The sequence below is a fragment of the Solanum lycopersicum genome, chromosome 1 (genome assembly GCF_036512215.1).
Source record: "Solanum lycopersicum chromosome 1, SLM_r2.1".
In the NCBI taxonomy this organism is placed as follows: Eukaryota; Viridiplantae; Streptophyta; class Magnoliopsida; order Solanales; family Solanaceae; genus Solanum; species Solanum lycopersicum.
In genome coordinates, this window is record NC_090800.1 from 17,597,358 (window position 1) to 17,622,638 (window position 25,281).

Here is a 25,281-nt window from a genome sequence, read left to right on the forward strand (position 1 = left end):
ATTTTTATTTTTTGTTGCTTTATTTGGCTTTGTATTTTAATATTAGACTGCCATTTTATTTTCTTATGGAAATTTCTTTTTCCCAAAAATTTTTATTTTTGAGCCGTGGGTCATCGGAAACAATCTTTCTTCACAAAATTAAAAAAAATGTTTGTGTATATTTTATTACCTAACTAAACTCTATTTGCGGAATTACACCGTACATATTATTGTTGTTGTTAAACTAATTAATTGGAGGAACATGAATATCTATGATTTATATATGTATTGATGACAGAGTTGTTTTTTTTCGTTTTCCTTATAAAGATTTTCTAAAAGAACATTATCTAAAAACTGCTACTTTTGCTAGATAAACCTTGGGTTTTAAAAAAAGTGTAGACAATATATTTCTAATGTAACAGAAATGTTCTTTATATTTCAGCGTATTTCATAAAATAAGTGATTGAAAGATTTGTTCTAAATATTTCATTGAATTTTTTTCTGAAAAGCTAAATTATTTACATGAAGCAACTACTTCTTTGCTCCCTTAACAAATTATGATGAGCTTGAAATAGAAATTTGATCTAAGTTATTTATTACGTTGTTTTATATTAGACATAGATTGTTACTCATTTTCTTCATTAATAGATTAGTTGCATTTTTAGGTTAATTTTTTACAGTTTTCACTAAATGTAAAATCATTCTTAAAATGGATTAAGGTGATACCATTTTTGTTTTTAAAGAATCAATAATTAAGCTTTAGTTTCAAACATGATCAAGTAAATAGAGACGTACTCATATGAAAAATATAACCGCATGGTACACATTTTTGGGCTTTATTATGATGTGGCAATAGAAACAAATTCATTAGGTTGAATAGACCAGAACAAATTTTTCATTGGAATCACCTCAACATTTTTATTCTTAATAATGACTTATATGGTAAAGTATGAACCTCCAGATGGATTTTTATAATTGTGATCATAAATTGGGACAAAGGGAGTGTCCAAATAGAAGAAATATATAAAGTTGTTCCAAGAAAATATGGAAAAGTACCAAGGAGTTAGACAACGAAGATGGGGAAAATGGGCAGCAGAAATCCTAGACACAAAAAACAAAACTCGACTTTGGTTGGCACTTTTAACACTGATGAAGAAGTTGCTTTGGATTATGGTAAGACAACCATTGAATTAAGAGGCACTACAATTTTCTTAGAATGAGCTGTTTTATTTTCGTCTTAAAATTTCTGAAGAGATATAGGGTACACTCACCTCATATTTATAAAGAATTTCTAATAATATATGAAGTGTATGCATGTTCGGTCTGATGCACTTTTGTTTTCCTTTTCATGAAGCAATGGCCTCCAAGGAAGAGCTTTAGGTAAAAGATGGAGCCGTAAATTCCTTAGCAATTGACGCAGTCGAAAAATCCAGCAATCAAGTGGGGAAAATTTCCCAAGTCTTTCCGCGTATTATACGTATTCACGTGCCGGACAATGACACAACAGACTCACCCAGTGAAGAGGAGGATAAGGATGATGAAGAGAAGTATGAGGGACATGAAAGGATACATATAAAAGAAATCGTCATCGAGAACAGAGGACCAAGGTCAATTAAAAGAAGTACAAAGAGAAGAAAAATTTAAATTTGATGCAAAAAGATGTGAATATATACATGAGGGTTAGACGGTGAAAATGAGGCAAGTGGGCAGCAGAATTCGAGATACAAGAAAGAGAACTCGACTTTAGTTGGGAACTTTGGACACTGCTTTAGAAGATGCCTTGGCTTATCACACTTTCAAAGAAGACTTATTTCTGGCATCCGTCAAAAATTTAGCTCATCTATGTTATTTCTGTTTGAGAAACGGTTCATCCATGTCATTATTTGTTAACTGAAATGACATAAATGATCCAAACTATTAACGGATGACATAGACGAACCTTTTCTCAATGTCCAATGACATATCTAATTCTTTGTTCTTAAAAAGAATAATTTAATCAATGACATGGCTGATTCATAATTGACCATGTGTAAAAAATAATTTTGCATAACCGAAACTTTTTTTAGTTAACAAATGTAGGCATAACCCTCTACTCAAATGAAAATGACATAGATGAGCCAAATTTTTAATGGATAACATAAATGAATCTTTCCTAAAAGTTCAATGACACATTTATGACTATTAAATGAGTTACTAATATTGATTTGCTTTTTAGTACACATATACGATAATGGATAAGAATGACAAGTGAAAAAAATTTGAAGTATAAAAATATAATTATTTGCATTTTAATTTCTTACCATTTTTATATAGCAATGATTACTAAATTTTAAATTATATAAAGGACCATTAAATGCAAAAAATTTAAAGAAAAGACACAAGATTAGAATTACTTATTTGTTTGAGAGCTTTTGATTTTATTTTCAAGGTATACTCAAATCTGAGTTTTTTTTTAAAACTTTTCTGGACCACAAGTTACATGTTTGGAGTTATCTATGTGTGACATATGAATTTTTGTGGCGGAGTTATAATTTTTACTTTTACACATAAGAGATCTGAAAATGACATTTTTTAAAATTCAAATTGTAAGTAGACAAAGAGATTTCATTTCCTTGTTTCTCTGTCTTTTTCTACAAACAAATTTTAAAAAATACATATGTGCAGATTCAACTATATGCATTGCACAACTTTATCATTGATGAAATTGATCTTGTGAGTATCTTTTGTGAAAGTTATGATTGATGAATAATGAGTTTAATATTTTGGATATATCATTGTTTAAGTGTTGGTGTTGAGTTGTCTGTTCTATAAAATGTGAACTATTAGGTTGGGCTATTTTATGCAGGTTATATTTGTGATTGATGAATAATAAGATTGTTGTTGAGGATATTTAGTTTTTAAAGTGTTGTTGTTGAGCTTCACCCATCAGCCAGCCTAGTTCAAATCTCCAACTGTCCTATATGGTGGAACCCTCTGTAATCATTTCAATTATCAAAAACTTATGAAAGTCAAAGTAGTATAAAATATTCATGAAATAACAATAAATGGTGTCTAAGACTATTCCCCAATGTGATCAAAGTAATAGATATCCTCCTTCATACTTAATAGATATTGGTAATTTGTCATCCAAAAATTAAAATATTTATACCCTTTGTACTAACAAACATACACATGTCATAATCTTATCCACCGATTGAACGTTTATTAAATATCGTATGGAAGGATAGGATTGTGCCATATGTTTCTATTTAGTCTCCCGTTATAGTTAATGCGGAGGAAGAATTTTCAAAAAAGAGTTCAAAATCTAAAAATATAAACATACGAAGTAGCCAAAGGGGGTTCGGATAAGCCCCTCATTGTAAGGTGGCTCCGCCACTAGTGAAGGGAATATATGCTCTAGTTTGTAGACGACAGAAACACCAATGTCCAAAAGTATGACGAAGTATATCTGCATATCAATCAGGATAATTCTGGATATATTTGTCCACGTATCAATTCCACTTTTTATGAAATGTTATTCAATGTAAGATAGTGGTGTATAAAAGATAAAACTCACATTTATATACCATAGTTTTCTCTATGTAAAATAACATACTCCACAAGATATCATCTAGTTCTTGTTCTTCTTATCATTCCCCTGCATTTTTTATCACAAACTAAGTTTACTATACCATTAGGCAGCTCTCTCACAGCAAATGATGAAACAACATTATGGTTTTCTCAATCTGGAGATTTTTCATTTGGATTCAAGAAAATGCAAATTCAAAATCATTTCTTGCTTTGTATATACTATTGTAAGATTAAAGATGCCAACATAGTTTGGTGTGCAAATGGTGGTTGCCTCGTGCCACGAGGCTCAATTGCACAGTTAAATAAAAAGGGACTAATTCTCCGCGATCCTTTGGGGAAAATGGAGCACTGGTAGGATTGATTGTAATGTTGCTTATTCTGTCATGGATGATACAGGAAACTTTGTTCTTTTTGGTGTTGGTTCTTCAGTATTATGTGAAAGTTTTCAATATCCAACTGATACACTTATGCCTACTCAAATACTAGAGATTAACTACAAGCTTGTTGCTTGAAAATCAGAATCTTTCTTTGTTCCTGGTAGATTTTATCTTCGGATGTTGAGTGATGGGAATATTGTTCTTGTTACTCAATCCGAACAGACAAATTTCAATTATCATGATGAGTATTACAATAGTCATACTTCTAATTTAGGGGTGGAAGCCAATTCTGGTTAATGATTGGTATTCAATGACTTTGGTTCAGTTTACATATTAAAAAGAGACAATCAAAGACTTGTGCTGACACCTCCTAATGTTCCTTCGATTTCAGAAAATTATCACTGGCTAAGTCTTGGTTTTGATGGTGTTTAACTCATTATTATCGTCCAAAAAGTACGTCTACAGGGGATCAAAAGTAGAGTACTCTATGGTCTTTGCTTGATAACATATGTCTAGCAATTGTTGAAGATATTGAAAGTGGAGTTTGTGGATTCAACAATGTGTGTCATCTAGGGGAAAATCAAAGACCATATTGTGAGTGTCCAAAAGGGTATTCGCTGATATATCGAAATAACTAATATGGGAGCTGAAAACCAAGATTTGTTCCAAGTTGTGATGAATTTGGACTTGGAAATCCTGAAGATCTATATGTTTTTGATGTGGTGATAGATGTAGATTGGTCATTATCAGATTTCGAGAGGATTTATCCTTCTGCTGAAGATATATATGGTTTTGATGTGGTGATGGATGTTTATTGGGTGGGGTTTAGTTAGTAATAAGTGGGTAGTGGGTTGATTTATAAATTATATTAATAAATTAAATTATAACCAATAGTTGAGCGCCAAGTATTTTAAAAAATATTTAAATAGTTTAATTTTAAAATAGTTAAATAAGTGATCAATTTTGAACCCGATGGTGGATACAAGAGCATTTTGGAGCCAATAGGTGGATGAGAAGGTTATTTTGGAGCAATAGGTGGATGAGAAGGTTATTTTGGAGTCAATAGGTTGATGGAGAGTAGTTTTGTACCATTTCCAATACCTCGAGGGTATTTTAGTCCCTTTTCCGTTTATTTTTAAAGTAAAATTTCTACATATTTTCCGAATGAATTAATTAAGAATCGGTTTTATTCCAGACTATCATGGTCACTTTAAATTTTTGCTTAGGAAAATACTTCAATGGTTGAGGATATTTAGTTAATGAATTTCTATTAAAATGCAAATAATGGTTTTACTAATGATCAATTAGTTGAAAGGCTTTTTAAAACATACATTGCAAAAACTTCTATGCTGTTACTATTTATAGAAGCAATAGTTGTTGGAAGAAGAAACTTCCAAATTGTCAAATGGGAGAGTAGATACTTCTTTGAATGTAAAAGCTTTTCTTAAAATACGGAAAGTTTGAACATAAAAATTGAAATCTCTCCTTTTTACTGCCGCATACATATGCTATAGTTGTAGTCTAATGGAAGTATCAAGAATCTTATAGAAGTTGTACCGTGATATAAATATGTTAGACTTTTATATCTCTTAACTTTAAATAAATAACAATAATCTAAGAAACCAAGAATAATTAATTTCGGAAATAAGTAGGGAAATGTGAAAAATTTTCCAAGTGTAAAAGTGAGTTTTTGGTCATTTTTAAATGGACATAACTCCTAGATCTGGAGGATTTAGTTCGAGTTGTTTATATGGTTGGAAATCCCTTGGATATATCTTTCCTACGACGCCACATTTGCGCACTTTCGAGGTCATATGTATTTCGAAAGTTCGGTTGTTAGACTGAGGAAAGTCCAATCCGAATTTTGGTAAGGATAAGTTGTTTTTTATCTACTATTTTCTAATTTTCTTTAAGGGTCTAATCGGGGTAAAAATAAGTTTTATTTCATATTAGAAAACACTTTTTACGCTTAAGGTTTGGGAGAAACAGAAGAGAAGAAGGAGAAGGGAGAAAAGAACAAGATTTCACCAAGAATGCCAAGAGATTCAAGTGGAATCCGCGGGTTGTGATCCCTGTATGTGAGCTTTTTCTGTGTTAGGTTCATTCACCCACACACGAACATATTTAATTAAGTGAGTCTTGATTAGATTGAATGAAGAATATTGAAGTTCTTGATGAACAATTGTCAAATTCTTATTTCTTGGGTTGTTGCATATCTTTAGTTGTTTGATTTGTGTTTTGGGCTTTTTGATGAGTCTAAACTATTGTAAATTGAGGTATTTAGTGATCCTAAGTGTTTGGGGAAAGATCCATGGGAGGTTAGAAGGTTTAGAGTTGAAAATTGGAGAAGAAAAGTTGGAAATCCCATATGATAACCCCTGGGGCGCCGTGCCTGCTAGAACCCCCCAGGGCAAGATCTATCTGACAGGCCCTGGCGCGCCACGCCATCCAGAGCGCCTCAGACCAGGGTGTGTCCTTCAGGCGCTGGCGCTCCGTGCCTCTCAGAGCGCCAAGGTCACCTCGAGATCCCATTTTTTCCCTATCTTTTCTTACTAGTTCCTAAGTTATGTACCTACAATCCATAGTCGATTTCAACACATTAAAGTACATCTAAACGTCACGAAATCATCCATAAATATGATATCATGATCCTTAAATCCATAATTCAATTCAATAAAAGTTAAGATAAAAGTCAAAAAAGTTAAGAAGCAAGTCAATGTAAGTTCCTAAAGCATTCAAGAGTCTTAATCAAACATTTTAACTTTGTTTTATGGTTCAAGAAATGAGTTTAGCAAAGAATAATAGAGTTTAAGTTCTCAAAAGCTATAAGGAACTAAGTATTCCCTAAGAATTAAGTTTCAAGTTAAGCAAAGAGTAACAACTCATTTCATTTCTCATGAGTTATAAGGGAACTAAGTGCTCTCCAAAAGTTTATAAACGTTTTCACATTTAAGTTTAAGAGAAACTAAGATTTCCAAAAGAGTTTTGAGAAATAAAAAGGGGAACATTGATTCCAAGAGGGCTTTTAAAGCAAAAAAGGTTGAGAAAATTATCTCAACCCAAGAGGAAAGAGAATATTTTAAAAGCATGAGTAAAGTATATTTTAGGAGTAGAATTAAGCAACGATGTGGGGATGAGAGTTCATATTAGCTAAAGTCTCCATGTATCCAACATGGGTACTAATGGGTCATACTTTTTAGCTGATCATGTAAGATTAGCCAGTTGGCCTGTACAGTTGGTTAGTGGTCTGGGGCCGCAACTTGTTTTCGGGTACCTTGACCTATAGAGGCCATCAATCGAGCGTGGATGTACCTTCAGGGCGTGGATCCCTACATTAGGTCACTAAATTTTGGCAACCTTTTGGTTTCAAGGGCTCTTGGGCGTTAGGCTTAGGGTCGTCCTCAAGGACCCGTAGGGTGGTCCATGGGGAGTCGTACCTTGATGTTTAACCCCTAAATTCCCTCAACCATGACTCAGGCAACATTAAATCACCTCAAACCTTATGAAAAGTTGACACACTCATTAGTTAGGCTCTAGTTGCACTTATTCGTTTTACAGGTCGTTAGACCGACCCCTACTTGCGACCCCCCCCCCCCCCCCCCCGCAAAAGAATTTAAGTTTTTTTTAAATATTTTTAATTTCAAATTTTTATTTTACTAGCCCATCTCACCCCTTACCTACCCTCCCCCTAGCTCCACCGACCCTCCCCAAAATAATTTAAGTTTATTTGTAAAAATATTTTGATTTTCAATTTCAATCCACCAAATTATTTCTATTCTTTATTAAAAATAAAAGAATATTTTATCGAAAAAAAAGTTCATTTATAATGAAACACTAAATTTTTTTTCCAAATTTTATTTCTACATGAGAAAATAAGTAAAAATTTTACTTGTGTTCCATGGAAAACATGTTTCTCCGTACGAAACACACCCAAAAAGGTCCAAATTAACTTTAAAAAATTGATTTGAGTACCTTAGTGGTCAACTTTATATTTTTCTTTAACGATGGTATTTACGTTGGTAGTTAAGAAGTTCGAATTTATTCATGAAAAATTTGGTTTATTTGAATTTTAAAAAATTACAATTCAATAGTGGGTTTATGATAATACTCTGAGTTTGTTTTTTTATTATTATTATATACAATTTACATTCCACTTTTTAAAAATCAATATTTGTATTTAGGTCCATCCGAAATATAAGTGTATTTATGATCGGTCATACTCTTATAGTCTTATTCAAATTCTGAATATATCTTTAGTGAAAGTTCTGATTACGTTGTCACTAAGTAAGACAAGATGGTTAGAACATGTTCATCACTCATCTCTGATATTGTTTAAGCTAGAACTTGGTTTGAAGAATTTTATGCCCCTTGGTGAATCTATTTGTTAAGAATCCAAATTAATTGGAATAGTAAATTTAAACTATCAAGATCATAAAAGCAAAAAATAAACAAACAGAAAACAAAGAATAAACTACATAGATATGTTATCTTAAGAAAAATATTTACCATATGTAGCAATAACATTTTCTTTTAACTGGACACTGATAATCACACTTATATATATATATGTACAAAAGAGAACCCTAGGCCCGCCTACGTGGCTCCATCATAAACAAGGATTCCCCTTTAAATTTATCTATTACCAAAACTAGTCTTTCCCTTTCATAAATTGTGACTTTTATGAAAACTTGTGACTTATGACATTGTCGAAAAAATTGATATTTTCCTCTTCAACTGGTATAATGAACTTCTTATGTGCCCTAGAAGGAGTTGATATGGAATATTGTAAATATGTTCGTATGTTTTGGTTTAATTAATGTTCCTTATTGTAATACCGTAATGCCCCTAACATTAATGACAAATCTGTTTTTATTTCTAACTGTCATTAGTAAAAGGACTGAAATAATTAGTTTTTCTTAATTAAAGATTAAATGGGGGAAGTCGAATATCACAAGGATAAAAATCATAATAAGACCATAACACAAGGACGAAATCAATTATGTCCACACAATTATTTTCTGCACAATGAATATACATACTATAAGTGTATAATTTCAATATAATCGAGACAATAACTTTGCAGAAACATAAACAATAGAGTTTAAAACACGTACTCAAAAACAATAATTCATATCATATGCATAAGTTAATGAGTTTAAAAAACATACCAGGATATATAAGAATAGAATGCAATAGAAAGGAAAAAATCGAGTCCACTGAATGCACAATACAATATCCCTCAAGAAAATTATTCCCCTCCAATACCAGAGGCTTAAAGAGTTACATCTTCTCTTGATGGAATAATTGTATTCACCAACTTAATAATACAAAATAACAATGTCGGTAAATTACTCAACTGGAGCAAATCAAACGAATGTTTAATTTTTCAAAAGTAGAAGAAGAAGATCATAATTTTTTTAAAAGAGAAAAATTCCTCTATCTATAGACAACAAAGGCTAATGTGAATTAATGTTTGTTGTGCCTTATCAGAAAGGTTACAACTATTTGAAGAAGTTGCAACCCTTCGGAAAGTTCATAACCTTTCATAAAAGTCGCAACTTTTCATAAAGCTGAAACTTTTCATTAAAGTCGCAACTTTTAATCAAAGTTACAACTTTTGAAAGACGTCGCTACTCTTCATAAAGTCACAACTTTTCATAAAAATCACAACTCTTCAATAAAGTCGCAACTATTCATAAAGTCACATCTTTTCATGAAAAAACAAAGGCGAATTTTGGAAATAAATAAATTTAAAATGAAATTCTTGCTTGTGGTTGCGTCACATAGCCGGACCTAGGATTATGTTTTACATAAATAAATGACTTTGTTTTGATAAATAAATGAAAACAAAAAATAAACTTGTTTTCCAATTTTTTTTCTCCTTTTTCCTGTCCATTCTTCCTTTTTTTTTCTTTCTTATTCGTTTTCCCCTTTTGTCCTATATTTTGTATTTTTTTTTGTCTTTTTCATCTTCTATCTTTTTTTAAAAACTGTTTTTCAATTTTTTTTATTTTTTCAGTTTTCTTTATCTAGTTTTAATTTAGTTTTTCACTTACGGAGCTAAAGAAATTATCTATTTTACATAGAAATAAGGGTCAAAGGCACATCTAAAATATTCACTTTTTTGAGTTTAATAACTAAACTATTGAGAGTGATTTTCATACCTAACTATCAATTATTAGTTTGAGAAATACAACAATGCACTCTCTTTTTTATTTGAAAAAATCTTGACACGTGACATTGCACATGCATAAAATATTCTACCTTGACAAAAATTAAATAATAAAATATATGTATTAATTAAAATTTAAAGATTTTAAAAAATAAAATTTAAATTTATTTTTCTTACCACACTTCACCACCTCCTCCCTGTACTTCCCCTCCTCTACCCCCCCCCCCCTCCACAATCCCCACCTTTTTATTTTATTTTAAAACTAGGTAAATTGCCCGCGTTTCTCGCGGTAGTTAACTTTATCAATAATCTACTTCTGAATATATGATAATACATGTGTTTTGAGAAGGTACAACCTACAATAAATTTTCAAGAATATTTTATCCAAAGAAGAAACTAAATGTTTTTTAATCTTAAAACGAAAAAGATTTGATTCCAAGTGTTTACAAATATTGTTATTAGTTCTTCATTTTACTGTAGTTGTTATCACCAAAGTCTTTACAATAGATATATAATTGTTTTACTGTCTATATTTGTATTTTGAAAAATTTTAAAAAGATTATATTCATATTGTTAGAAGTCAAATGGTTAAATCCAGAAAATTAGATAGTTGTATATAGAATTAGCCAGATCATCAATTACAAGAGTTTTTCTCCTACTCAAGGCCACTACATACAAAATCTAAATATTATACATCTTATATAATTAGTTGCATACTTGATAAGTTAATTGAAATATAAAAACACATCTCTTATATGTTGCTCAAATAATTTAGATTAAATGATGTCTTGGCAGGTCCGTTATTCAAAATCATACACAGTCGATGACATTACTTTGATCAATATGGTTAAAACTTATTTGTTTTTGGGACTTCTAATCTGAAGTTTATAAGGAGGTAATTATTGCTTTAATATTTCATTAATGTAGATTCATCCTACTTTGAGGGGTAATTCATTGACTACAACCTAACATTTGAACCCCAAACATTTGATTAAGGTTGAGTACAATACTTACCATCCCACTACATTCCATTATTTTTTGAATTTCACTAATCGATTGAATACCTTGATAAGATAGAAATTTTAATAAATAAAACTCCAAGGTGAACCACCCTGACTTTTGAACACTTAATGTCCTTTGTTGCACAACTCATGGATCATTTAGCCACTGAAAATTCTATAAAGATTAAAGTTATTTGTTTTACAAGTTTAAGAATTCTAATCTACATGACACCAATAGTCTAATGATTACATTAAAATCTTTATAACATATATTTACTTCAACATAATGATAAAAAACATAAACATAAACAACAAAGTTTAAAACATGTACACAAAAGTAAAAAAAATAATTAAATAAGCATAAATTAGTGACTGTAAAAAAATATCAGAATCTGTAATAATAAAATGAAACCTAAAGGAAAAATCAAGCCAACTGAATGTATATTGTTCCCTTAAGGAAATTAGTATTCTACTACTCGAAGTTTAAAGGAATAGATCCTCTCATGATAGAGTGATTCTATTCACAAGTGCGCTGATATAAAAATAATGGTGTCAAATAGTCATTCAACATGAGCAAAGTACATGAATACATAATTCTGCAAAATAAGAAGAAGTTCAGAATTTTTGTTGTTTTAAAATGAGAGGAAATCCCTCTATTTATAGACAACAAAGTTACAATTTTGCATTAAAGTCACAATTTTTCATAAAAGTTGCAAATCTTCATTAAAGTCCCAACTATTCATAAAAGTCGCAACTTTTCATAAAAAGTCACAACTTTTTTGTAAAAGTTGAACTTTTCACAAATAATTTTTTTTAAAAGTCAAACTTTTCACAAAAAGTCACAACTTTTTGTAAAAGTAGAAAATTTTCATAAAATTCACAATTTTCATAAAAGGTAAGGCTAATTTTGGAAATAAATAAGTTAAAAGAGAATCCTGATTTGTGGTTGTGCCACATAGGCGGGCATTAGGTTTTTTTATATATAAATATATGATTTCTTTTATAATATATTTTTAAAAATTCATTCTTCACCACTCCCCCTCTCCAAAAAAAAAAAACCACCTACTCATTCTAAAAAAGATTGATATTGTTTTACTTTTAAAAAACTGAAATTCCACCCCCACGTTGCTAATTCTCCGCTCCTAATTTATTTTTACATGTTTCTCGTTTTGTGTTTGATATGTACATATGTTTTCAGGAACTTTTTTGTGTATCGAATATAACATAAATAAAAAAGTTTATTATAAAAAAGTCTTGCAATGGTAAGTAAAATATATTTTCAATATGTATATATCTAATACAAAGCGATAAACATTTTGTAAACGTAGGGTTATGTGGAGTGGTTAGAATATTTTTAAAAAAGTAAAAAAAATGTAAAAAAATTTATGTACTTTTCTAGAGAAATTTAAACCAAAAATAATAGGGAGGGGGGGTACACTGAGAGGCTAAAATATTTTACATTTTATTTTTTTTAAAAAAGATTCTACTCAAATGAAAATGACATAGATGAGCCAAATTTGTAACGGATGACATAAATGAGTCTTTTTTAAAAGTTCAACGACACATTTATGCTTATTAAATGAATTATTAATGTTGATTTCTTTTTTTTAGCCCACATATATGATAATGGATAAGAATGACAAGTGGAAAAAATTGAAGTATAAAAGATTAACTATTTGCGTTTTAATTTCTTACCACTTCTATATAGCGATGATTGCTAAAGTTTAAACTATACAAATGAGCATCATATGCAAAAATATTCAAAAACAAGACAAAAGATCAGAATTACTGATTTGTTAGAGAGCTTTCGAGTTTCTTTTTAAGGTATGCTCAAATCTAAGTTTCTTTAACTTTTCTGGACAACAAGTTACATTTTTGAAGTTATCTATGTGTGACATGTGAATTTCTGTGGCGGATGTATAATTTTCTCTTTTGCACATATTAGATCTGGAAATGACATTTTTTAAAATTCAAATTGTAAGTAGATAAAGGGATCTCATTTCCTTGTTTCTCTTTTTGTTTCTACGAACACATTTTAAAACTTATGTATGTGTAGATTCGACTATTTTAGGTTTAATATTTTTTTAATTTTTTTTGAATATTTTGTCTATTGAACTATAAGAAATTCATTGATGGATTTATCACATCCTTATTGCATCGGAAATTTTCTATTTAAAACTCTAGAGAAATAACTTAACAAAAGAAAAATCTAGGACTTTAAGTGAGTTTCAGAGAAATGGTTTTCTATTTCTTTAGAAGGATATATAATTCAAGTAAGTGAATGTAAAAATTTGAAAACTCAGATCTCTCACCCTATTTCAATTTGAATAGAAGAAAATGACTATTTTAAATCTCTTCTGTCTATATATGAAGATCTCTTAAATGTAAGGACAAAAAATTCTTGTAAGGCCATAAAACTAAAAGAAGTTTGTAAAGGGATAAAAAAATCCTTTTAATACTATTGTTTAAGATTACAAGATTCAAAGAAGTTTGTAAAGGGCTCACTGTGTTTTAGAGAACCCAATTTCAAATTATTTTAGGCCAAACAAAGGATCAGATCGGACACACTGACCTCTTCAGTGATGCGTCGAGTGGACTTGTGGGTCGCGTATCTGCACTTTCCAATCACTTTCTACACTTTGACCATCACAATCACCTCACTATTATTTTGTCTTAAAAAGAAAGAAAATAAAAAATTGGGTTTCCTCATAAGAAGTGTTTTAGTTAACGTCTTGGCACGACATAAGTCCATACTAAAACCTCATTCTTGGGTTTGGCCGTCGTATGACTGGGGAAAACCCCTTATTGTCTCGGGTTCAAATGACAAGAGATATGACCCATTTGAGTCTCAAAAACTTGATTGATACAGAATGGGAAGTAATAGTCTGTCTAAGGCTCGACACATCTTCTTTCACGATGTGATTTGTTCATGTGGCAACCATGCCAGCCCCTTGTATGCTTCTCCTACCAAAGAGAATTGGAAAAAACTCAATCGGACCGACTCTTGGGATATGTTCTTGATGGAGAACGATTCACCTACATCCACAAAGATTCTAATATGCTAATGGGGATCCTCATGATCTAAACAACCGAACAACCCTTTCTATTGCAAAAGATGCAACATAGTACTTGTGATGAGAAACATTGCATTTCCTTCGGCCGGAGGCAAGCGAATGGAATTAATACCACCCAGAAGATAGGGGTAATTGGCATTAGCCTCGTTGACATCATTGGATTTGCTGATGTCGTCTTGGCCGCCAGTTGGATATCATTGCTTCCGTTCTGTTTCAAGGCACAAAACGACAAAACAAAACTAAAATTAAGTATGTTCAACTATAACTAACAAGAACAACATTCAACTTAACTAAAGAATCTCAAACAACACCACTCCTTGACAGCAGGGCCATTTTGATTTTAGGTATTAGGAAACTCCATCCAATACGAAGTGTCAACGATTATTAATTAGTATAACCAACTAATTAAGTTTGGGGTTAAGTCCCACAGGGAGTGGTATGTATATGAGAATCAATAACCAAGTGCGAAAATGCTGAAGTCAATCATAGGTCAAAACATTTACGAGTACAAGCATGGTTCAAGTTTGGGGTCAATTAAGTGTCAAATAACATGTTTTTTAATTGTAATTATCAACTACAACATTAAATAACATGTATAAGTAAATACTGAGACACATTTTTGGGATGTGATTGGATTATAGTCCACTATTAAAAAAACATGATTTAGCGGCAGAAGCTATTAACCAATTCCATTGCTAAACCCACTTAGCGACGAATTAGCGACTGATACTTATTTGCAAAGAGCAAACAACCAATATACTAGTGAGGACTTTCGTTTGAAAATGCAGTTTGTTTTTAGTAGTATAAGGTAGACAACTGGATAATTGCAACTGATATTAAATCATTGGAAATCATGTTACTAAGCTAGACTCTATTGGGGATTAACATTATCTTGAACAATTTACCCCAAATCAAATTTGTTTCTCTCGAACACCAAAAAGAAACAATTAAGAACTACTACGTTTTAGTCCATTCACTCTCTTGAGTTGAATGTTCAAAAGAGGGTTTAAGATTCACTCTCTTGAGTTGGACCCATGAAAAACCAATACCGACATACCGTCAAATCAGTAATGTGAATTTTAAAAGGTCTGTCTCAAGCAAGCCAAAAACACAAAAGTAGAGATGCATTTGCAACTACAATCCTTTAGATTAAGCCAAAATTATTGAATGAAATAACTTTTAAACAACATTAACACTATCAATAAACAATAGTCAACAACTAATTCAACCTATAATCACATAATCACACCCTAAGAATTGAAGTTTTAGCTTTATATCATAAAAAGATAGAAGTTATCACCAAATTGTGTTTCCATCAACTTGGTAAGATTTATTTCGTCTTTACAAAGGTCTAATACGATGAATATTTAACACTCACTTCCAATTTCTCAGAAATGACAATTTTCAAAATTTTAAAGCTAAGGAAGTATTATCTCAAAACTCCTTTCTAAACTTCCAAGATGACAATTCTTAATTTAGATTGAAAGCTAGATTGATCGATCGATCAACAATTACTAAACTAAATAGTAAAAAATGTATTTATGGTTGCGAAAAATATGCCGTAAAGGATAATTTTGTGCAATAAGTTGTGATCGCCTCTCCACTCGGTGATCCTCCCTTTGGTCAATTCGATCACCTTTTCGCTTTAGCCTTTAGTATCTTCAACTTTTGTAACTTTGGTCCAGTGCATCATGGAACCTTTTGGCGACTCGTCCACTACTCGTTTCTATCACTGACATAATTTTCTCCTTGAAGGCGTTGCACACTGGAACTTTAGTTGAGACCATAGCCATTTGTCAACTTGACCAATGAGATAAGAAATCATCAGACCTTCTTTTCTTCATTCTTTTAGTTGCCTTATTCGTTTGTGCTCATTAGTTTTCATGTTTTTTTCCTCAATACTGATACCAGAAATTCAAGGATTTGCATTGTTACAAAATGTCTTTGAGGACACTAGCTCTATTAAAATATAGCCCTAATGAGTCAAAATCGTGGACTCATCAGTAAGTGCCCAACTTGCATGTAAGGTTGCTATGGGTGTGGAAAGAATGGGCACAAAATTAGAGATTGTTTGGTTCTTAAGGCTAAGGGAAGTGAGGATAATAAGTTGCCTCTAGTGGTTCAGATGAGAGTGCTCTTAAGAATAATAGGTTTTATACTCTCCAATCTATAGAAGATTAAGAGTAATCTCCTTATGTTGCTTCCGTTATGTTTTTTATGCTTTATTAATTTCCAAATTTCTTTTCTTTTGTGACTTGTTATGTTTGATCTTGAAGTCATATTTAGTATGAATGATGTATATAAGTGATTATATAGGCTTACTCCCTTGATTCCCTTATGTGCTTCATGAAAAAAGCTTAGGTATTGATAGAAATGACTTATATATATTGTTTTATTTTATGTTGTTGTGCATTTGGGTGGAATTTCATATAAGCTTCATGATATGAACTAATTAACATATCTTAGTTAAGAGTTGAAAGATTCCTCCTTGAACAAAGGCTTTTTGAGAGTAAATTCCATATAGAATCCATGATTGTGTGTGGATCATGTTTAAGTTAGGAGAATGTAGTTCCTCGTTGAAATGAGTAAATGCAGATGTTCATGCATTTGAGTTGTTAGAAGTAGTTCATACTCCCTTGTGTTGTATTGAATATGCTTAGCTTAGAATTAAAATTTTCTTCCTCGGTTGTTTGCATTTATATGTATTGCATGCATCATGAGCTACTAGTTTATAGAGGTAACCTAAAGGAGCGTTTAGAATCGCCATTTGAGGATGAATGATCCCAATAGTGAGATATTGTTATGCCTCAAATACTAGTGAACTAAACTAGAAAGTTCTAAAGCCTTGTGCTAGAGCTAGAGTTTCCTATTAGGGTTAAAATTGTAAAAATGAATTCCTACTTAGAATGAGGGTTTTAGGATTAGAGCGTCAAGGTATGACCACCCAAGGACTACTAGAGGGGTCCTTGAGGAAGACCCTTAAAACAGGCCCAAAAGCTGTCAAAAATCAGCCATCCATGACAAGTAGACGGACCCACGCCCCGTGGCTTTGGGTCATAGGTCAAGTCCTGCACTTGTTTGCAATTTTTAGCCTCATTTCACCACCCACAATTGTTCAGAACAATCTGTAGACCAATCCACGGTGTCTGGGTAGTGCTTCATTGAGTGGGGTCAAATTTAGAGTTTAGTTTTTAAGATGGGGGCTTAGGGGTTAATTGGTATTTGGTTAGTGGTTAAGGGAGTTCACTTAGTTTTTCATTAAACCATCTATATAATACTAATATACCCCTAAACTAGGTGAATTAAATCATTATTCCAATACCACAAAACTAACCCAAATTCACTCCAAATAATGCACTCTCTAGAAGTGCAGAAGAAGAAGCAGAGAACTAAGACGGGAAGAATTCGTCCATTGTTTCAACATGGTGTTAGGGATTTGAATTAAGGTATGTTATATTATTCAACTATGGTTCTTCCACCCGTAGATTCCCAGAGTTTCCGCAAAAAACAAAGTCAAAACACAATTATTTTAAGGGTTTCTTCCTACATTGTGGGTAGTGTTAAAATTTAATTCCAATCAAGTCGATGATACTTAATTATGATTGACATGACATTTTTAATTATCATATTATGATGTATTTATGTGATTCCAATGGTAAACCCTATTCTATTTGCTGATTTTTATATTTTGGGAGTTTATGCCTTGAATGGTGAAATTGAAGAATCAGAATTGATCTTCTAAAATTAAAGTCATGTGTAGTAATGGTTCAAGATTGGGGAACATATAGACATGAATTAAACTATACTTTATTATGTATGATGGATCTTTACTTGTAAATTATCGAATTTGAACTTTTTGATGAATAAATACTAGATTCACCTGGTAATAAAGAATGTGATTAGAATACCTCAGAATCTAGGGGCAATTGATGATTGTGGGCTTGAAAGTAAGGCTTGTAATCAAGAAAGTTGCATAAATAGGGCTTTGAGGTTAAAGTTAAGGTGATAGAAGTCTAATAGCTGTATTTGTGGTGAGTGATCTATACTCACCTAACCTACCAAATAAGTTCTAGAAAGTATAAAGGATAGAGTCACTTGGACATGAATTTATTGTCAAGGAAATCCTTCCATGAAACATAGGTCATTTATGATTGGTTGAGGAAATTAGTTGAAAATTTTGAACTATTCGATAACTACATGAATTAATTGCGTGTAATAGATAGGTATTTAATTTAGTTGACAATAATGAGCAAAGTCTGAATCTTTAGGTGCTAGGTAAAAAATCGGATAATCAAGTTGACAAATAGAGTATATAAATAAAAATAATTTTATTATTGATGAAGCGTATATGCGTGCCTGATTTAATGGACTTATTGTGTTTTGTTTTTTTTTTGCTTGTTCCCTTTCCTGAAACAATGGCTTCCAGAGATGAGCTTCACGAAAAGGAGGTAGTCAAAAACCCTCAAAAGTTGCCAGGGGAAAAAAACAATCACATGGGCGAATTTTCTGTGGTCTTGCCACGAGTTGTACGTTTTTACATAATGGACAGTGACGCCATAGACTCATCTAGTGATGATGAGGAAAATCACCAAGGAGAGAAGTCCAAATGACAAAAAAGGATTTGTAAAGAAATTATCATAAAAAATGGAAAGACCAAGGTCACCTCAAAGATGGTGTCCTCCAAAGAGAAAAAAGATACAAAACTGCACCAAGAAAATGTAAAGAAGTACAAGGGAGTTAGACAAAGAAAATGGGGAAGATGGGTTAAGGAGATTCGAGATGTAAGAACGAATAAACAAAATTGGTTGGGAAGTTTTGCCACTACGGATGAAGTTGCTTTGTCTTCAGCCATTGAAATAAAAGGTCTAAATGCTTTGATAAACATTCTTATTCCGTCACCAAAGGAAAGCGACTCCATCCACCATTGAGGAAGACAAAAGGCATGCAACTCCATATATGTTAAGTTACTTTATTGGTTCAAGTTTCCATATGTTTATCCTCTCCAATAACTTTTTGTAAAATTACACTATATATGTTCTTGTTGTTGTTGAAACAATCAATTGGCTTCACATGAATAAGTATGATATGTGTATTGATGATGTGGAGATGTTTTGTTGTATTACTTGTAATGATTTGCTAAAACAATATTACCTAAAACAGATACTCTGTTAGATAAACAATCTTGGGTTATAAAAAATATTTAGGCAACATATTTCTAATGCAAAAAAACGTTCAATTTAGTTTAACATAAATCGTAAAATAATTAATTGAAAGTTTTTTGTTAAATAGTTCATCTGAAAATGTGTTGAAAAGATAAATTATTTACATGAAGCTACTACTTCTTTGCTCCCGTAACATATCATAAAGATTGACATAGAAATTTGTTGGAGTTACTTATTGCATTTTTTCTTATATTGAACATAACTTCGTACTCATTTTGTCCATTATCTAGATTAGCTGAATAAGGTCAATTTTGTGCATTTCTCACTAAATGTAAATTCCTTCTTTATAATGTATAGGTTGATACCATTTTTCTTTTCAAATTAATCTAATCATGCTTTAGTTTCAAACATGATCGAGTAAATAGAGACGTCCTAATACGACAAATATATACAAAATCACATGGTACACTTTTTTTAGCTTGATATTGTTGTGGCAGTAGAAACACATTTATGAGATTGAATAGCCGAAAACATTCTTTCTATGTAATCACCTCAACATTTTCATTCTTAATAATGATCTATATGGTACAATTTGAACTTCCAGATTGATTTTTTAAATTGTGATCATAAATATTTTCTTTTTGTCTTTTATGATAAAAAGTTTTATGTCCTTTTATAAGATAATTTTTAATTTAGGCATAAGAGATCTTAGAAGAATATTTTCTTTTATTCAAATCGTAAGAAGACAAGAGATCTCATTTTCTTGGTTCCATGTGTTTCTACAAACAAATTCTAAAACATATATATGTCTAGATTGTACTACTTTAGATCTATTTGTGTCTGAGCATTTTATCTTTTGAACTATATGAATTTCATCATGGACTGTAGGTACATTTTTCTCATCAGCCGCAAGGTGATTTTTAAAAACTTTTATAAAATTATCATTTTACCACTCCTGAAAGTTTTCTCGAGTCACTTATGATTTGTCGGTGTGATTGGTTTTAAATTTTGAACGATTTGATAATTATAATTAATTAATTGATGGGTAGTGATTAGATAATTAATTGAGTTGATAATAATGAGCTAAATGAAACTTGTTTAAGACCATATACCTTTTGGACCATATGTAATAAATGTCTTATTTTCTAAAAAATTATTGTCTTGCTTTGCTAAGTTCTCTATTCTCTGCCTCTAATTACTATGACCACTACCAAACGTCTTCATCATTGTAAGGTCAAATTAATGCGACTATAGAATTGCACTTTGATTCCATGAATACTTGGGTCAATTTATACGTATTGAAGGGATAAATCTTATATTATACTAGTCACATATTGAGATTACTCTATTATAGAATTGATGAATGGACTATTCGATTGTATTATTAATTTTTTTATATTTTAATAGGTCCTTGGCATAGAATCTAGGGAACAATTAAGTGGGTTTTGATTTAGAAGAATTGCTAGTTGAAAAAGGTATGGTTCTTGGACTACCAAAAATTGATTATATTGAATTGTGTGAAGGGTGCATTTATGGAAAACAAACTTGGAAGTCTTTTCCTGTTGGAAAAGTTTGGAGGGCTTCAAAGTGTCTTGAACTATTACATGTTGATTTATGTAGACCTATGCATACTAGATTTTTTAGTGGGAGTCATTATTTTATCCTATATACTGATGATTGTAGTTGGATGAGTTCGGTGAATTTATTAGAAGCAAAATAATAATCATTTTAAAAATTCAAGTACTTTAAAGCCCAAATTGAGAAGCAAAGCAGTTTGTTCATAGTTAGAACCCACAAATTCTTGTCCAAGGTGTTTAATCTTTTCTCTATGGAAAATGACATTCATAGGTAGCTGAGAACACCTTATACTCGAGAGCAAAATGTCATTGCTGAGCAAAATAATCGCACTGTGGTGGAGATGGAAAGAAGCATGTTACAAGCAAAGGGACTTCTTAATCAATTTTGGGCCCTATAATGACATCACTCCAATTATTGAAATTTTCTCCAATAAAGGTTGTTATATATTAAACCCCATTTCAATTTTTGAAGGGCAGAAAATCATTTGGTAATTTATTTAAGAATTTTTTGTTGCACTACTTATGCTTTTGTAAATTCCCAATTTCGTCATAAGTTTGATGAAAAATCTGAAAATTGTGTTTTTATTGGTTACAGCACACAATCTAAAGTATATAAGACTGTATAACCCTCTTAGTAGAAAGATTTTAATTATAAGGGATGTAGTATTTCTTAAATGTCAATCTGCAATTGGAGTGAAAGCAATAATAAGATGCAAGTACAAATTTCTATGCCTACTGGAACCACTTTTGATGCAATTCAGCAGCCAACTACTAGAGCTACACCAGTCAACTAGTACAACGACAACTACCGATTCTAGTACAACTTCTCCGGATTTATTTTCTTCAACTTCAAGGAGAAGAAACACTTCATCTACTACTCTCGAAGAGTCTTCAGATGAGCCAATACCATTAAGAATATCAACAAGGCTTATAAAGCTGAACTCCGAGTACGCCAATGACATGTATACAACTTGTCAATTCTCTTTTGCAATGTCAGTTCCTACACATTATGGAGAGGCGGCTAAAAAGGAAGAGTAGCGGAGAGCGATGTTAGAAGAGATGAAATCTATTGAAAAGAATGAACATAGGAGATGGCAGAATTACTGGAAGAAAAAACTGCAATTAGTTTGAAATGGGTGTTCAAGACAAAGTTTGTAGTGGATTGGACCGTGCTGAAGGATAAAGCTTGTCTTTTGACAAAAGGATATGCACAACAATGTGGTATTGATTTTAAAGAAAAAATTTTTCCAGTTTCTCAATTTGAAATTGTTATACTTGTTCTAGCATTGGTTGCATAGTCATGATATCTAGTTTATCAATTTGATGTCAAGTTGGCATTTCTCAATGGAGACTTATAAGAAGAGGTCTACATAGCATGACAATAAGGTTTTTATAAAGAAGGTTGATCTAACAAAGATCTACAAACTAAAAAAAGGCATTGTATAGTTTGAAGGTAGCCACTCGATCATGATGTAGAAAAATCGATGGGTGTTTTAAGAGAAAGGGATATATGAGAAATGATGATGAGCTCATGTTGTATGTAAAGAAGAAAGGTAATGCTTTCATCATTGTTTGCCTTTATGTTTATGATAGCATTTATTCTAGCTCTTCTATTTCTCTGGTGGATGAATTTAATGATAGCATTTATTCTAGCTCTTCTATTTCTTTGGTGGATGAATTTATGTATCAAATGATGAATGAGTCTGAGTTGTCAGATATGGGGTTATTTCATTATTTTCTTGGCCTTGAAGTCTATGAACTTGAAGATTAAATATTTCTTTCATAAAGGAAATATGACAAGGACCTTTTCATTAAGTTTAGTTTTCTTAGTTGTAAGCCCTTTGCCACACACCTTTAAATGTTGGTGAAAAACTGCAGCTTAAAGATGGAGCAGAGATGGATGCTGCTAGAAGTTTCAGAAGCATGGTTGGATGTTTAATTTACCTAACCCATACTCATCCAGATATTGAATTCTCTATTGGTATTATATCTAGGTTTATCCAACAACATTCAAAGGTTCAATTTGAAGAAGCAAAAAGAGTACTGCATTATGTCGCTGGAAGTATGGACTATGGGATTTGGTATTCACAAGTGTCTAACTTCAGATTATGTGGGTTCACGATAGGTACTATTGATGTGAGGCTAAAAATACATATTTTAAATCATTATTTATCTCACATTTATTATTTATATTTTTCCTTTTTGAGCATGAATTTTATAGATTGTACTATATAGTGTATTTTATTTATAGGAGTAAAATGGCGTAAAGTTGAAGAATTTTGGAGCTAAAACGAATTAAATATGAAAGATTGAAGAAGGAAATCAAGCAGGAAACTTAATTGATGAAATTTAATATAATAATATATAAACTTACAAAGTGCCTTGTAATTAAACTTGATCCATGTGGCACAGTTGAAGGCGATAAGGAAGTGGCACAGTTTAGGCGGAATTCAATTCTATTTGGGCTTTGGTTTCCCAATTTATTTTGGACTCAATTATTTTATTTGGGGTTTTCCATATCTATAAATAGTCTATTAAAATAATTATTTGGGGGAATCTAGAGGAGGTACTTTGGATGAAAAGTTGTTAATACATTTTACGGTTTTTCTTCTTCTTATTATTTTCTAAGAGATAAGTAGGTAAACCCTTGTTCTAGGGCTTAGGCTACAAATTGAATGTTCATTATAAATGATGTTTTGAATTAATCCTTTTTTGTCATTATATGTTACTTCTATATTCTTGTTTTAGTATTTTGTGCTTGGTCACTATGAGATAAATCTATTTTCAAATCTTAGAATCGAGAGAGGTGAGGTTAGATAGACCAAAGAATATAGAGAGCTCGATCGTCCCATTAGATTGAGGTGATTTGTGTTAGGAGTGATGTCCAGACGAATAACTTGCTTGATTAAATGTAAATGTTCGCAATTTAGTTTACTTATCCCAACTCAATGATGTAGTGAGGTATATAATTGGAGTAGGCGATGAGAGTTGTGTAGCCCGACTCATACAGTTAACTCTATAAATCAATAACTTGATAAATAAATTAGTTCTAAGCCAAAAATATGATATATGAAATTCAATATATGTTGCAGCCATGAGATTTTCCAAATATTGTAAGTAAATTTATTATTTTGTTCTTGTATTTTTCTTTTCTTGGCTCTCTTAAGTAAATAATTAAACCAGTATAATTTAGTAAAAATTGTTAATTGACAAGTCCTTTGGGATCGATAATTTGGTTCTTTTAAGAGCCACTATATCACTTGTGTGACCACATACACTTGCTTGTGCAATTTGGAGCAACAACTATGCTGGTTCATTGTATGATAGATGAAGCATTTCAGCATATATATTTACTCTTGGGTCAGAAGTAATAAATTGGAGGTCAAAGAAGTAAGCTAAAACAACCTTATCCACATCTGAAGCTAAGTACATTGCAACTACTTCAGCCGCTTGCCAAGTTATCTGGCTAAGAAGCATGTTAGCATAATTTCAGCATAAGCTAGAAAGTACAACAGAGATATATTGAGACAACAAAGCATCAATCTCCATGAAAAAGAATCCAAATTTTCATAGTAGAAAGAAGAACATTGATGTTTACTTCCATTTCGTTCGTGATTTGGTTGCAAAGGAGAATATTGTATCGAAGAATCGCAACACTCATGAGCAATTAGTTCATAAATTACGAAGTTGTTAGCAGCGGAAAAGTTGTCTATTTGAGGGCTTTGATTGGTGTATGTAAGTTTCAAACAAGGGACAATATTTAAGACTGATTGGAAGTATGACCAGGTCAATTATTTTTGTTAGTAGAATCCTATATTCTAGGGCTAGTTGTGTTTGGGTTAGTAATTAGTTGTTTAATTAATGAAAGTAATGGTCATTCAGTGACTTGGTAGTTTGTTTTTTTATTTTTGGATGAAGTTATACTTTCCAGTGATTTCATATACTGAAAAATAGAAAAGACTTAAGCATACAATTCTCTTAACTTCGAGCCTCTCTTTCTCCTTAACGTTTTCAAGCCTATCACTCCGACATGGTATTATGTCAATACCATTAGATAATAATATTTGAGGAATACAGACTTAATTCTTGAATTGAAACATGAAAAATATGATAGTTGAAATGTTAATTAGCATCAAAATTTAACAACTTGATAATAAATTTTAGTGAATTTTTAGGTCAACGCTAAAGACGTAGTAATGTGAGTCTTGTTAGTTTTGAAATCTTATGGTGAATATGTGCATGAATAGATTGCATTGTTTTGGAATCTCAAGGAAAAGAGAAGAATCAAGTCCCGTAGTGATTATTCGGTTATCTAAGGCAAGTGGATTTCTAAACCTTTGTTTATTGCATAGAATCATAAATTTCCTTG

At 31.5% G+C, this 25,281-nt stretch overlaps 1 pseudogene; it reads left to right on the forward strand.

The window, feature by feature from the left end:
* The window catches only part of LOC104646716 (uncharacterized), a 31,137-nt pseudogene extending 12,036 nt beyond the window's left edge, over positions 1-19,101 (forward strand).
* Positions 19,102-25,281: the final 6,180 nt, after the last annotated feature.